General features: G+C 35.8%; 2 protein-coding genes across 6 annotated transcripts in view; one reads left to right on the top strand and one right to left on the bottom strand.

The window, feature by feature from the left end:
• LOC144974431 (cytokine receptor-like) overlaps positions 1-10000 on the top strand; it is a 178862-nt gene that overhangs the window by 12486 nt on the left and 156376 nt on the right. Inside the window, exon 1 of one of the 3 annotated variants that reach the window (XM_078917639.1) lies at positions 7298-7690. The exons of 1 other annotated variant lie outside the window; for it this stretch is intronic. The gene's annotated coding sequence lies outside the window, so the exon portion shown is untranslated. Of the gene's footprint in view, positions 1-7297; positions 7691-10000 lie in introns of those variants that run through there. One more of the 3 variants, XM_078917647.1, reaches the window with a different exon arrangement.
• Positions 1-10000, bottom strand: part of LOC144974619 (uncharacterized) — an 88491-nt gene that overhangs the window by 69017 nt on the left and 9474 nt on the right. The gene's annotated exons all lie outside the window — the stretch shown is intronic.

The raw sequence follows: 10000 nt of genomic DNA, 5'->3' as shown, positions 1-10000 counted from the left end.
TTTCGTATATTGAATCGTAGGTTGGCACAACGAATAGCAGAAGTATAGGCAGATTCTTATTATTACGGGAGGTAATTGAGCGAGGATGGTTGATCTTTATTGACGACCAGCATTAGCTAGAAAATACGATACCAACACGCTGAAACCAGAAGATCGGTTGCACAAGGTACGTATCAAGTCCTCATGGAGACTGGTTTCACACTTCCAATGAGATTGTTCCCTATTATGACAAACTCACACTGTGCTAGTTCATGGGTAAGGAATTTTAAACGTGTTGCTTCACTCCACTCAGATGTAAATGAATAGCCGCATAATGCATACTACGAAAGTGATGGTTCCACAATGCCACTAACATTTGTTTTGCAATGTTAAAATATGCAGATTTAGTCTGATTTTATGGCCCACGTGAGGAATAACTAAACATTATGTGGACCTTTGGTCGTCATAATAGAATTGTGGGAATTTTGTTGTATAAATTATCATATCCATTACTTCTTTCATCATTAATTTCTTTATGTCTTCATTCATCGTTATGCTCATTTATCTATTCATTTGTCTGGTTTAAAATGTAACCCACTGCCTAAAACTGCTATTATGTAGTGATGAACTACATGCCGAAAAGGGATATTACAGTTGAAATTGCCAAGAATGCCAGGGTTAATTGTTGTTACTTTAAGCGACTATAGTATCTATATCTATTATATTGCCCTTCATAAAACATGAACTGAATTCAAGATTCATACTTTTACTTATATGCTAATTCTAGCATCTAAGCCACACCTACAACTTACCATATTGAAGAGGTAGGTCAGATATTCTTTTTTTTTTTTTTAACAGTCTTTTAGAGCCATAAGGCCTGTGGAGCCTGAGCTTATCCCGGTTTCTATAGCGATAACGAACGATAGACATTGCTTGCTTTGGACAGGACGCTTATATCGCAAACTACTTTTCCGCAAGATCTTATATTATTATATCCTCTACCCAATCATTGCTTGGGGGGGGGGGGGGAATTGGGGGGCAGGGTAAGGGGGGGGGGGGGGGTCCAAAAAATATATCGACTGAATAACTAGATCCAACTGTCCAAAGATCCAGGACACAAGTGTTTAGGCTTCGTTAACAAAAAAAAAAAAAAAGCAAAAATTCTGAAGCCTCATAAGGCTGCATGTGTCGCCTATTATCACTCACTAAGAGAAATAATTATTCTAGAATCGGTGCCAAAATGTAATAATATTTGTAACACTCCAATCAATATATATAAATAGACAACGTTGTTAAGTAATTCAAAAATCTGAAAATCCTGATGTTTTCGAGATGGTTTTACTACTTGTATATTTCATTCTGCTTTTGTATGTACCTACTGCTGCTTCAGTCACAGCTTTTTAGATTTTTATTTTCACAACAGTGCGAGGTCGATAAGGTTGAGAGTTTTACCAAGAGGGGGATCATTTTGATGGATCATTATTTGAAGGACCGGTTTTCTGGCCAACGTTTTTAATACGTGTAAATAGAGGTGCCTAAATGAGTCAATAAAATGGAGATTAAGAGAAAGGGAGTAAATCTGACTCATGAATGAACAACACAAAATAAACGACGTTTCGGCCTTTGGCCTTTCTCAAGTAAACACAAAATACATATATATATATATTTATATTAGATTGTCATTTTGTGTTTACTTGAGAAAGGCCAAAGGCCGAAACGTCGTTTATTTTGTGTTGTTCATTCATGAGTCAGATTCAGTCTCTTTATCTTAATCTCCATTTTTAATACGTGCTTTATCAGAGTTAGGAATTTTAATATGGACACTGCTCATTGTTCTGTTTACTATGGTTGTTTCCATCCTCTGAAGAGAAGAAGTGATAATCTTATTAGATGTTATGTTTTTCTTTTTGACTCATTCTTATTCTTTGGTCAAGATCTGTCCATTTATTCTGCTTAAATAAACACAGTGAGTAGAATGAGATGTGCGTGGAATGTGATTCACGGTTCTATGAATTATGTGATGTCTCTTGATATAGCAAGGAATAATGTTATGAGGTGTATAAAATGATGATAATGACGATAATGATGATAATGATGTAGTAATGATGGTGATTTAACATTATTATTATTATTATTATTATTATTATTATTATTATTATTATTATTATTATTATTATTATTATTATTATTATTATTATTATTATTATTATTATTATTATTATTATTATTATTATATTATTATTATTATTTATTATTATTATTATTATTATTATTATTATTATATATTATTATATTATATTATTTATTATTATTATTATTATTATTATTATTATTATTATTATTATTATTATTATTATTATTATTATTATTATTATTATTATTATTATTTTTATATTATTATTATTATTATATTATTATTATTATTATTATTATTATTATTATTTTATTATTATTATCATCATCATCATCATCATTACCATCATCATTCGCATCATTCACATTTTAGAAGAAAGAAAAAAATAGGGGTATTAAAATCGCAAACACCGCTACAAAATCCTAGAAAGAAAAAAATAGAAAAAAAAAACACAAAAAACAACAACAAACAATAACAAAATTAAAGTCAATTCCTCCTTTTGGCTGCAGTGTCTTGTCATGCTACCATCCCTTGCGGACTCGTCTCTGCCACTCACCAAAAACTCTTTGTCAGGCCCCTGCACGCGCAGTAATTCGTTTAAGAAGAAAGTTAACGCTCATCACGCACGCACAAAGAAAAGAAGAAATGACTTGGGATACCCGAGGGCAGGGACGGGGTGCGGGGGAAAGAAAAGGAAATTGGGGGGTTAGGATGAGGACGAGGGCGCCGAAGCAGGCTTAGGAGACAACAGAATTCCCGTCAATTTGCCGGCTCTAATGTGGTGTATTGATTCAAGTTCAAGAGAGGCGCTTCAGATTACATTGAAAAGGCGGTATCTGAAAAAAAGATCAACAAGAATAAATTGTGCTGCTATTATGAGATTTTGTGGTAAGACAATAGTCTTTGGATGAGAATGCCCTGGGTTCGAGTCCCGCTTTAAGCGGCGCATAGTTGAGTCATCGGAAAAGGCTCTTTACTCACATTTTTTCACCGTAACCATATGTAACATGAGTACCTGGTCGTTGACGGCTTTTTAGACTGAAGACAGGATATTATAGATTTACTTTTCCTTAATATTTCAAAATTCAACATTGAATTTTCTTAAAAACAATGACATTGATCAGAGATAGGTCGATTCCATTCACGTTATTGTTTATAAACAACTAATCATGCTTGTCCGAGAACGTTTAAAGGTGTGTCACAAATTTCATGTTTTGATTGGTCAAACATCTACTGGTTAATTGCATTTCCACACTTGAAGGCATTAAGTATAGAAGAATTGAAGGTGACGTCAGCTCTTTGTTATTATTTCTAGAATCTGTTAGCGACTAGTTCCCACTAAAACATGTCAGTCAGACTATAAACTTTTAAAGTTACACACAGTTTGTTTATTTGTATGCCAGTTTGGCTGGCGGATTTCATGAATATTTTACCTAAACGCATATCATCAATATTTCGGTATCCTGTGTAAGAATTGTGAGTAATACCGTGGCCTTCGTAAAGTTATAGCCTGACACCAACCAAAAAATGACGTCAAAATGCCAGTCTTTTGCCACAAAAGAAAACAAATCGTGAGTTGTATTCAATAGTTCAACCAATGAAATAACTTGTTTCCATGAGCTCTACTAACGACAACTCACTAGGCGGTGCAAAAACCAAATAATGACGTCAAACTGCCAGTCCTTTTGGATTTCAGTGTCAGGCTATAGATAGTTCGAAGATGACGTCACTCAGGCCTTTGTTATTGTTTTTGCCATCCGCGTTTGTGATTTGTTCTCACTAAACTGTATTAACCAGACTATAAAAGTTCATGGTTACACAGAGTTTGTGTGTTGGTCCGTTATACTTCCGGATGGCAATGTTGTGAACTCCTTGGCCAAGCGCATTCTATCTATAATATAACGATGGCAACGGTAATACTCGGGATTTATGGGGCTGATATGTTTTGATTACGGGCAAATTGAGTGAATGCATTTGATTGATGACCAAATAATAACTAGAAAGACCAATCTGAATGGGACTGGAAAATCAGTGTTAAGGTTTGTTGTTTCCATAAATTGTGTGCTTTGAGGGTTTTCTTCAATCGGAGAAACCATCAAGCCCTTTAAAAATAGTGTTTTGGACTCTACTAAGGGAGAGAAACGGTGACAGACGCATTCCGCTGACACCAAACGTTGACAGCTTCTAATGGCCTCAGAATACAATCATATTATGATGATGATCTATCCAGGCGACGAATTCGTTGTTGCACTTGTGTACGGTCGCCAATCCGCCCGGACCAGACGATATGCGGTTTCATGTTCTTTGCTACAGCGCGTATAATATGATGATGTACAGGCGGAAAGTACCCGCTGTCGTTTGTTGACTATGCTCCCGACCCATGTAGCTATTTGAATGGAAAAGTCGACTTATATCGTCTTACACAACGGTGATCTCCTCTAATTGGATTAAATAGTCTAATGTCACGCCTGCCCAGCAACGAGCGGCTTGGTTCTAAACAAAGAAAATCGGTACTTTTTATTCTCCATGCTGGCTAGAACTTTTTGACATGTCATGTGATCAGATTGTATAAAAGTCAAAAAAGGATCAGATTTATAATGTTTTTCTCCTCTGGACACACTTTTATGTTCGTCGGAGAAGTATTTCATTCATAAGGGCGTCCGCCTTTGTTTTGATAGTTTAGAACCAATTACTAAGTTACCATGCGCCATTACGAGGGAAGTGACGTCACGACTGTTGAAGCCTATTGAGTCGCTCCCTTTGCCGTCGCTATGTTTAAGTAGTCTACTCGGAAGTTTATACACATCCTATCGATACATCCGGAGTCCGAAGATAACACAACACGTCATTCTGATCATGCCCAGTAAAACACGTGACACACCGCGTCAATCTGGTAATATGTCGGAATAAACTATGTAAAGAATGTGAGCATTTATATAGAAGGAACGAAATTGACGTCACTCAGCTCTTCGTGATTGTTTTTAGACAGCGACTTTAATTATTAGTTATCACTAAATTATATAAATTATCAGATATACTATACACGTTCAAGGTTACACATGGTTTTGTGTCTTGGTAGGTTATATCCAAATGGGCACATATCATAGCGGCAAATATTAATCCTTCAGAGCCATTAGGCCCGTGGAATTGGATTTTATCCCGGTTTCTACAGTGTGAAATGAGCAATGGCAATTACTTGCTACTCTTTGTATAGGACGCCAGTCTATTACAAAACGCAATTGTCGCCAGATCTAGCTCGGCTACTCCTGGGTGAACCAGGGGGTCGGGGGAAAAAATCTCGACAATACGACATGGGTTTGATCTAGGTCTCTTGTCGTGTAAAGCGAGACTGAGCTATCTGGACCCCTTATAGCGACTAATGGATGAGTTTTAAGGCCTAGTGCACGTCAGTCCGTGGGTAGATAAGCCAACGCTGATTTGGTTTCGCTATAGTAGGCGTTACTTTTAGGTGTGGATGTGGTGCTTAATCACAGGAAGAAAAGTCATCACAATGATAAGTTTTATGCATGTGCTATCTGTAGATTTTTATAGGTGACCCATAGTCTAGAAATTGTATTATGACGGGGTGAATTGGACCCGAAAAGATGAGTTCAGAAACAAAATTATAAGAAATACAAATTTAAGATAAATGCACGAATTGTATTTATTCTTCATCATATCGAATAGAATTCTCTGCCATCCCTAATCATTTTACTCTGGACATCAATGCTTGGTTATTCTGGAGACAACGATATATAGAGGAGCTAAACTTATGAAGTGGTAATATGGTATTAATAGGAGTAACTCTGTCAGGTCGAGTCAAGTCGGTAAACATCCTCTCGCTCATAATGTTTATAATATGTAATACAATTGTAATTTACACGGGTTTTTCTCAGCTTTCTATATATTTAGATGTGATTTCTTCTCACTAAATTCTCTCAGACTATAAACTCTTTGTGTATTTGTACTATTTATATAGCGGGAATAAATTATGTGTATTTTATTTAAACACATACCATCAATACACAGATGCCATGTTTACCGACTTGACATTGAACACCCACATACTAAAGCCACTCCGTTTCATATCTCCATCATTTTTGTCTCCGGTTACTATTTATAAACCGAGACTGAATTACAGAGGCAGGTAACTTCAAGAGTGGCAAAAGGGTTTTGATAGCGAGTGATGCTTATGTTGATCGGCCCTTGTAAGTATGTTGACATCCTCTGACGGATATATTTACTTGCAATATGACTTAAACTTGGTACGAGTGTTCTTAGCTTCTAACTTCAGTAGGGTGATTAAATTGACCCCAACAGACTATAATATAATAGGAGGAACGCAATTGTCGTCACTCAGGTCCTTTTTATTGTTTTTAGACAAACATTTTAATTATTAGTTCCCACAATATCACATCTGACGGACCATAAATATTCAAGGTTATACATAGTTTTGTGTGTTGATACGTTCTATCCGACTGGCAGATATTGTGAGTTTTTTACCTAAACTCATCAATAATCTTTAAAGGCTACACACGTGCCACCATCAATACTCAAGTGCTATGTTTACCGACTTGACATTGCATACGTATGCAACTGCTAACTTACTTGTCTTGATATTACCATTTAATTTTAGTCTCAGCTATAGATAGAATGCGCTTGGCCAAGGAGTTCACAACATTGCCATCCGGAAGTATAAAGAACCAAAACACAAACTCTGTGTAACCATTAACGTTTATAGATAGAATGCGCTTGGCCAAGGAGTTCATAACATTGCCATCCGGAAGTATAACGGACCAACACACAAACTCTGTGTAACCATGAACTTTTATAGTCTGGTTAATACAGTTTAGTGAGAACAACTCACAAACGCGGATGGCAAAAACAATAACAAAGGCATGAGTGACGTCATCCGCATACTATCTATAATTGATTTAAAGGAATCTGCAGTGACGTTCAGATACCCGACAGATAGATACTGCTTTTTATCGGAAAAAGCAACGACGGGAAATGGGGTGGGACAAGTTTTCATGCTCGTATTTCCTCGCCCCAGAAAGAAAAAAAATGAGGGTAAAAGTCCTCATCGGCGCCATCCAGTCCATCATAGACAGGACGCACGCTACGTCACAAAACTATCCGGATGGCCGCCGCTTCACTCAGGCAGGCAACGCTACCGTTTTTAACACTCCCCGAGTGAGTACTCTTTACTGCTCGTGTGTTTCTGCTCTCGCCATCTCCTCGACAATATTATTATCCGAAATTCCATGATATTCGGTGCTTTATGTGGCCATGCCCGTTGACACGTGCTATCGCAGCCGGTGTGGAGGTTTTGTCTTTATTGTGAAAAGAGAATAGCATAGCAACCTTATATATTTTGATTTAAAAAAAAAAAAAATAAATAATAATAAAAATAAAAACAGCTCAAAGTTATGTCTCGTTGATTAAATGGTGAGTTGAGACCAATAAAATTGTGTTTGTCACGTGACGGAAGATTTCAGGACATCAAAACTATTTCTGTCTGAAGAGAGAAGATTGTAATATCTGGTGATTATCTTTCGTGTTTGGATTAAATTTCAGGTAAAATTGCTATTTTTCATAATACTTCCACAATTCTCTTGTTTTACATGTCAGTAATGTTTGTTTTTAATTTTAATATATTTTGTTATCGATTTATGTTGTTATTCTTTTATTTATTTTATCTATTTACGTATTCTTTGTCTTTGTGTATTGTCATTCTAATCACAAACAAGTTGAATATCGAAATTCACGCTTTGTTTAATGTTATAAATCAGTATTGTTATGATTCTATTTTTGCGGATAAATTGTCGTGAAATATTTTTGATAAAATGAGAAGAAAAACAATCAAGGGAAAAAGCACTAAGTCAAAAAAAAATCTTTAAATATCCATTTAGAAGATAATAGACGAATCAAACAAATATGCATTGTAAACAAATAAACGTTCTTAACTGTGGGGTAGCCTTCATTAAATTACACAAAGACTTGTATTGTAACGTCATCTCTTTGGTTAGAGCATTGACTTGTAAGTTGTTAGTCAATACAATCACGCTTCCCTTCTTTTGGCAGTCGTTGCTTTGTATTTTGACGTAATGGGAAGCAGAAGTCGTAAAGCCAAACCTTCTTTTTCCGGTTCAAAACTCATTGAAAGTGTGTAACCAGTCCTCCGGACATTGCATTGACAATTAATAGATATCATATTATTGGATCATAAGGTAGCAAACTTATTTTAATAGCAGGATGTATGGGCAGATTCTTATTATTACAGGCCGTAAAAGAGCGAGGATGGATTATCTTTATTGACGACAAGCATTTATTTAGGCTAGAGAATAAGATGCCATCACTCTGAAACCAGAAGATCAGTTATGCTATGTGTGTGTCTTGTCCTCCCGCGTACTGGTTTTACACTTCCAATGAGATTGGAACTTGTATTATAATATCACACTATTGTTCCCCATTATTTGGTCAAGCGATGAGTTTATGAAGATTACGGTAAAACTCACAACATGTTTGTGAGCTAAAAAAAAAGAGTCTAAAATGGTCAATAAGGGGAATGTGACTATCACTGATTCTTTCCCAATAGACTTCAACAGTCATGAAGTCACTTCCCTCGTAATGACGCATAGTAACTTAATAAACGGCTCTAAACTATCGGAACAATGGCGAAACAATTGTGAAATACTTCTCCGACGAGCATAAAAGTGTATCCAGAGGAGAAAAACATTATAAATCTGATCATGTATTGACTTTTATACATTCTGATTACATGACATGTGAAAAATTTCTAGCCAGCATGAAGAATACAAAGTACCGATTTTCTTTGTTTAGAACCAAGCTGCTGGTTGCTAGGCGGACGTGACATCAGACTATTGAATCTTATTGTTGTGTCCAAAAAAAAGGGAACTCTATTTTAAGGATAAGTCACGTGTTGACACTATTTCAAAGGTTCTGATGATTTCAAGAAAGAAAGAAAACTCACAGCACAATACTTTTAACTCACTCAGCCCTAACACCGATTATCTTCTTAGTATACCCCGGGTTACTTTTACCCCATGCCTATTTATTACATTTTTCTGAGACAAATTATAGGCGTAGTTTCAAAGCTAATGTTCTTAATTTTTACATGTTAATGGTAGTTGAATAAAACTATCTATGCACATGCTCATTTTTAATACATTTTTTCCAATTTTGAAAAATAGCAAAAATCTCTAGGATTGAGTGAGTTAAAAACAAAAGGCACCACCCCAGATACGTGCTACGTGTGTCGGGATCTTTGTAATAACCATGCGGTCACTAATCAAGCGACTGAATTTAGTGGTCAATGCATTCACTTGATAACAACGAATGATGACAACGGATAACTTCGTAAATAGAACGAAGTTGACGTCACTCAGGCCTTTGTTATTGTTTTTTGCCATCCATGTTTATGAGAAATTCTCATTATTAACCGACTATAAACGTTCAAGGTTACACATAGTTTTGTGTTTTGGTCCGCTTTATTTCCGGATGACAATGTTGTGAGTTTCTTAGCCAAGCGCACAGCATTCATAAGTTAAGTTGTACATTTCATACACTACAAAACTTGTTCTATGTCTATGAACAATGTGTTATTCCAGGGGTAGATCGAGTAGTACTTTTAAAGATTAGGTCATAATATTTCGAATTGAGAATGAAAAAGATTTTTTTTGTTAACTATTTCATTACCGGTCATTTTCAGTATTTTCTTCAAAACTCCACACCACCCATACAAAAGTAGAATTTGTTTTTTGACTCAAGCACAAGAGCAGGAAGTTCTTGCTATAAATAGTATGAAGTTGACGGCACTCAGGTCTTTGTTGTAGCTTTTTGCCATCCGCATTTATGAGTAATTCT

Source organism: Berghia stephanieae, chromosome 1 (assembly GCF_034508935.2).
Source record: "Berghia stephanieae isolate SIO BIC M18660-M18661 chromosome 1, UCSD_Bste_1.3, whole genome shotgun sequence".
NCBI lineage: Eukaryota > Metazoa > Mollusca > Gastropoda > Nudibranchia > Aeolidiidae > Berghia > Berghia stephanieae.
The sequence above is the reverse complement of the archived record's forward strand: the minus strand, read 5'-3'. Positions and strand labels throughout refer to the sequence as shown.